The sequence below is a fragment of the Mus caroli genome, chromosome 10 (assembly GCF_900094665.2).
Source record: "Mus caroli chromosome 10, CAROLI_EIJ_v1.1, whole genome shotgun sequence".
In the NCBI taxonomy this organism is placed as follows: Eukaryota; Metazoa; Chordata; class Mammalia; order Rodentia; family Muridae; genus Mus; species Mus caroli.
In genome coordinates, this window is record NC_034579.1 from 13,033,170 (window position 1) to 13,039,988 (window position 6,819).

The 6,819-nt window shown below is 40.9% G+C and overlaps 1 pseudogene; it reads right to left on the minus strand.

The window, feature by feature from the left end:
- Positions 1-1,008: 1,008 nt before the first annotated feature.
- Positions 1,009-2,309, minus strand: LOC110304006 (annotated as a pseudogene).
- Between the last annotated feature and the right edge of the window lie 4,510 nt (positions 2,310-6,819).

Here is a 6,819-nt window from a genome sequence, read left to right on the forward strand (position 1 = left end):
GTACATGGGAAGGAGAGCTGGGGTCACAGACTATGTCTCTCAAATTGTAAAAGACAAATAATCCATGCCCATCTTTAATCACGTATACTTTGCCTAGTAATGTCCAGATAACTAAGGTCATGTTTAAGGCCCTGCGGTTTGTTGTACTTAAAAATGGGGGAAGGGCAAATCATGAAAATGTAAAGCTTAGTTTCATTAGTGCTTTGGGCATTCAGTTGTAAAAAAAATGGGGATCTAACATGCTTGTCCACCAAGCATAGCAGGCTTCTCATAGCTCAGGGCATAGAGTGGCAGTGCCCTAACAGCAGTGGGAGTGGAACGCAGTACCTTCAGCATGCAGCAAATCATGTCCTCCAAGCTCACTGTGAGTCCATATCTAGCAGGAAGTGGACAGGGAAACACAGGGTTCTCAGAGCCCAAGTTATGAGTCCCCCTGTAAAGCACCTCAGGTCCAGGCACTCCTGTGTAATTTACTACAAGGATCTGAAAAATGAGGTAACCACAAACAAACTGGGTCATTTTCAGACCCTACCTAGGGTAATCCTGATGGGCAAAAAAACTAAGAAAAACAAATCTTTCCACTTAGTCCTAGACAGTCTATGTGGATCCAGGAGGAAATTCTGAGACATCCAAGCTCTTCACACATCAGAAATTCACTGAGAGGTTGAGAATATACTTAAGAGGCCTGGAAAGATCCATAGCAAAGAAAAAGTAGAACAAACTAGAAAACTCTCTGAATTTTGAATGTATTCAACCACCTACACAAGGTCCATCAAGAGGTTTTTCACATAGCTAAGTAATTTTAGGTATCACAATTAAAACAGGAGTCCTCATAGGGAAATCAAAAGCCAGAAGTTCTAAAATATAGCATTCCAAGTGTCTGTTTTGAAATTAAAGAAACAAAGGGAGATCAAGAGATATCCTCAATCAATCCAAGTCAAGGTGACATATTTTTAATTTTTTAAAATTTTTGTAATTATATTTATGTACAGAAAACTTAGTGTACATTTAACCCAATTTAGTGGAGAGTTCTTTAGCCTTTGCCTTTTCCAGCTTGGCATTGTGAGCCACAGACTTAGGACCCAGGACGTTACCTCCCCAGTGGTGATGGATCTCATCATTATAATTGGTCCTAATAGCTTCTACCAGCTTAGCCAGAGCACCCTTGTCTTCCGAGTTAACCTGTGTAAAGGCAACAGTGGTGCATGTTTTCCTGTGGACCAGCCACCCCAGCCTGGCTTTTCCCTTGATGACGCAGTAGGGCACCCCAATCTTTCTACACAGGGCAGGCAGGGAAAACCGCCAGCTCAATGGGGTCTACATCATGGGCAATCACCACCAGCTGAGCCTTCTTGTTCTCCACCAAGGTGGTGACTGTATTGACTCCTGCTCAGAGGACAGGTGATCTCTTAGTTGGGACATCGCCTTTGCCAGCAGCTTTCTTCTGAGCACAGACCAATAGCCTTTGCTTCTGCTCTTGCTTTGTCTCTAGCCTGTACTTGAGGGCAAGCTTTTTTTTATAATTTTTTATTAGATAATTTCTTCATTTACATTTCAAATGTATCCTAAAAGTCCCCTATACTCTCCCCCACCCTGCTCCCCTACCCACTCATTCCCACTTCTTGGCCCTGGCATTCTCCTGTACTGGGGCATATAAAGTTTGCTAGACCAAGGGGCCTCTCTTCCCAATGATGGCTGACTAGGCCATCTTCTGCTACATATGCAGGTAGAGACATGAGCTCTGGGGGTACTGATTAGTTCATATTCTTGTTCCACCTATAGGATTGCAGACCCCTTCAGCTCTTGGGTACTTTCTCTAGCTCCTATATTGGGGGCCCTATGTTCTATCCTATAGATGACAGTGAGCATCCACTTCTGTATTTGCCAGGCACTGGCAAAGCCTCACAGGAGACAGCTATATCAGGGTCCCTTCAGCAAAATCTTGCTGGTGTATGCAATAGTGTCTGCGTTTAGTGGCTGATTATGAGATGGACCCCCGGGTGGGGCAGTCTCTGGATGGTCCATCCTTTTGCTTAAGCAGCTGAGTAGCTGCCTGACTGTCCAGGGTCTGGGTGAACTGGTTAATGGCAGGAGGGGCTTTGAGCTGCTTGTAGAGGATGACTCTTTGCCACTGCAGCATGATGTAGCAGGGCCATTTGACAAAGCATGTTAGATCTCTTTTGGGCTGAATGTCCTGTCTTGGGCCTCTTCTCAAACAGAGGGTTGACCACCTTCTTGGCCTCCTGTTTCTTGTCGACAGTGGGGGCCGGGACCACCTTCTTTCCCTTGACCTTCTTCACTTTCAACATCTTGCTCAGCTGGTGGAGAGAGTGTGACATGTTTTTAAAAAGTCAAAAAGAAATTAGCAAGTTATCCCAAATGTACTGCATTTGGCAAAGAGGATTTCCAAGGCAACCACTATAAATATGTTCAACAGAGGGGAGGGAAATAACTTAAAAAACTTGAAATAAAATATAATAATAATCATTCAACAAATAATACAGTTAAGTAAATTAACATATTACTTTTTTTTAAATGGGACATTCCAGAAATGACACCAAAAAAACTGATAAAATTGATAGTATGTAAACATTAAATATATTTTGAAATGCAATGAAAATATTGAAGGAAATTTAGCAAAGCCTCAGAAAACTCTAGATCATAACAAATATACAAAATCATTAATAAAAAGATTTCCAGGCACCATCTTCCTTCTGAGCCCAGAAGAGGCCACTGGAGGCTCCAGGGTGCTCTCCACACCACAGAACCTCGGGATCACCTCGAGATCACAGGTGAGTGGAAGGCAACATCAGCTCCAAAGAATCGTGGAGGGTCTTGTGCCAGCAGGAGCAGGGACAGGGGAGCCCCATCCGACCAGAGACTGGGATCTGTTCCAGTTGGGGCCACCACCGCATCTTTCTTCTGAGCTCAACGGAGGCCACTGGGGGCTCCAGAATGCTCTCCATGCCACAAGACCTTGGGATCACCTCGGGATCACGGGCTGGACCCAGCCCTGCCATCTTCTGAATGACCCAGGCCGAGGGCATCTTGGGCACCAGAGGACTCTCCTAGGACCTCCTGATCACCTGACAGCACATGGGCAATAGAAGCAAGAGAGCTTCTTGGTCAGGGTCGCGTCAGACCTTCATTCTCAGTCAGGAGGCAGAGCTGAAACCCAGACCCCTGGGCACATTCCTTACCAGAGAAGAGTCAGCATACAGGGAGAGTTCTGACCCCAGAACTCAGGAAGTGGATCAGAGCTCCAGACTGCTGGACAACCTGCCCTGAAAGGGGAGAGCTTGCCTGCAGAGAGTGCTCTGACCACTGGAACTCAGGAGAGAGTTGGACTCCCAGAGATGCTGACAGAGGCTAAAAGAATCACAGGAGGACCAAACTCCAACCAGAGACAAATTGAACATTAACACCAGAGATTTCCAGATGGCGAAAGGCAAACGTAAGAATCTTACTAACAGAAACCAAGAACAATGGGCATCATCAGAACCAAGTACACCCACCACAACGAGTCCTGGATACCCCAACACACCCGAAAAGCAAGATGTGGATTTAAAAATCATATCTCATGATGGTGGTAGAAGATCTTAAGAAGGGCATTAATAACTCAAAGAAATACAGGAGAACACTGCAAAACAAGTAGAAGCCCTTAAAGCTTCTTTCTTAAAGCCCACTTTCTCCCTACCTATTAAATAAAGTACTTGAAATCCTAGCCAGAGCAATTTTATAACAAAAGGAGATCAAGGGGATACAAATTGGAAAGGAAGAAGTTAAAATATCACTGTTTGCAGATGATATGATTGTATATATAAGTGACTCTAAAAATTCCACCAGAGAACTCCTAACCTGATAAACAGCTTCAGTGCAGTAGCTAGATATAAAATAAACTCAAAGAAATCAGTGGCCTTCCTCTACACAAAGGATAAATAGGATGAGAAAGAAATTAGGGAAAGAACATCCTTCACAATAGTCACAAATAATATAAAATATCTTGGTGTGAATCTAACTAGGGAAGTGAAAAATCTCCATGACAAGAACTTCTAGTCTCTGAAGAAAGAAACTGAAAATCTCAGAAGATGGAAAGATCTCCTATGCTCATGGATTGGGAGGATTAATATAGTAACAAAGAATTCTCAACTCAGGAATACCAAAAGGCTGAGAAGCACTTGAAAAAATGTTCAACATCCTAATCATCAGGGAAATGCAAATCAAAACAACCCTGAGATTCCACCTCACAGCAGTCAGAATGGCTAGGATCAAAAATTCAGGTGATGCAGATGCTGGTGAGGATATGGAGAAAGAGAAACATTCTTCCACTGCTGGTGGGATTGCAAGCTGGTACTACCACCCTGGAAATCAGTCTGGTGGTTCCTCAGAAAACTGGACATAGTACTACTATGTACTGTGAACATAATACTACATAGTACATAGTACTGCTATGTTCAGCAATACCTCTCCTGGGCATATACCCAGAAGATGTTACAACTGGTAAGAAGAACACATGCTCCACTATGTTCATAGCAGCCTTATTTATAATAGCCAGAAACTGGAAAGAACCCAGATGTCCCTCGACAGAGGGATAGAAACAGAAAATGTGGTACATTTACACAGTGGAGTACTACTCAGCTATTAAAAACAATGAATTTATGAAATTCTTGGGCAAATTGATATATCTGGAGGATATCATCCTGAGTGAGGTAACCTAATCACAAAAGAAGTCACTTGATATATACTCACTGATAAGTGGATATTAGCCCAGAAACCTAGAATACCCAAGATACAACTTCCAAAACACAAGAAAATCAAGAAGGAAGACCAACGTGTGAATACGTCATTCCTCCCTAGAATAAGGAATAAAATTTCCATGGAAGGAGTTGCAGAGACAAAGTTTGGAGCTAAGACGAAAGGATGGACCATCCAGAGACTGCTCACACTGGGGTCCATCCCATAATCAGCCACTAAATGCAGACACTATTGCATACACCAGCAAGATTTTGCTGAAGGGACCCTGATGCAGCTGTCTACTATGAGGCTTTGCCAGTGCCTGGCAAATACAGAAGTGGATGCTCAGAGTCATCTATAGGATGGAACACAAGGCACCCAATGGAGGAGCTAGAGAAACTACCCAAGAGCTGAAGGGTTCTTCAATTCTATAGGTGAAACAACAATATGAACTAATCAGTACTCTCAGAGCTCATGTGTCTAGCTGCATATGTAGCAGAAGATGGCCTAGTCAGCCATCATTGGGAAGAGAGGCCCCTTGGTCGTGCAAACTTTATATGCCCCAGTACAGGGGAACACCAGGGCCAAGAAGTGGGAATGAGTGGGTAGGGGAGCAGGGCAGGGGGAGGGTAAAGGGGACTTATGGAATAGCATTTGAAATGTAAATGAAGAAAATATCCTATAAAAAATGTGGGTGGAAAAACAACAGTGGCAAGGAGAAAAAAATTTTTTCCAAGAGTTGAGGCAGAAGAGGTAAAAAGGAATCTACTTAAAGACATTTTGGGTAGAAACATTCCAACTGTGACTGTATGATATTAATCTTTTAACAATATCAGTGATACTCACATTAGATTAACACCAAATGGATACCAACTCATACAGTAGACATGGTGGTCAAACTGATGGAAGCCAGATAAGGAAAGAAAGTCTTGGACACAGCAGTGTGATGTGAGGAACTCAACACACTCAGGAAACAATGTAATTCGAAGATAAGAGGTCAATAGAAAGCACTGATGTTAAGAGGGAATAAAAGAAGCCAGAACCTAAAAGAAAATGAGTGAACAGAAACCAGTATCGCCAACAAAGATATTCTTCAAAAATGGACAATTACTGGAAATCCTAAAAATTAATGTACCAGGTACTAATTAAAGTCAACAGTGAACACTGAAGAAGCAAAACGGCAAAAATGTGATAAATATAAAGAACTACATGAAAATGTTTAATTTGTTCATCTTATAATTTTCTGAATAGTTATACCAAATCAAGCAATGATGAAAACAGCTAACAATATATGTTTATAATGCATTCACATGCCAAGTATTTGAAAATAGAACATAAAAATAAAAAAGGTTTATATTTGAGCAAATAATTATATTTAAGAAGAAATTGCTGTATCTTTTAGTAATTAAACCACCTAGCTATATTCTGGAAGCTTATAATACATTGTAATTCCTAGAATATCACTGAAAAACAACTGAAAAGGTTTCAAATTTAACAGGATTATTGACTTCCACATATGTGCTTTGGCATGTATATGTGTATATATATATATATATATATATATATATATATATATGCATGGATACACATATATAATGTGAAAATAGTACATAAAATGTTTCGTAGCAAAAATAGGTGGAACATAATGAAAAATACAGGAGTCATCAGGCAGAAATGTATAACTGGACAGAATAAACTCAAACAGGTTAGTAGTACAACAAATATAACTGGATTAAACACTTCAGCTTAAAAATTCAAAGATTATCAGATTGGATTTTAAAGACATTCTTAAGAAATATAGTTCAATTAGTTTAAATTTCAATATTTAGATTGAAAGTAAAAGAATTATAGAATACCAGTATGCAAACCATACAATTAAAATACTTGCCTATTCAATAGCTTAATGGTAAACGGAAGAACTTTAAAGAGACTAATTGTCAGCACACAGCCCAAGAATAAAGTTGTGTGAGAAGATTTCTGAGTACTTGAAGGAAAACTACAAGAACACAACGCATGAGTCTTGTGACCTCAGTTTCTTCAAAACAGAATGACTCGTGGAATGTGTGTTTATTGCCCATCCAGGTG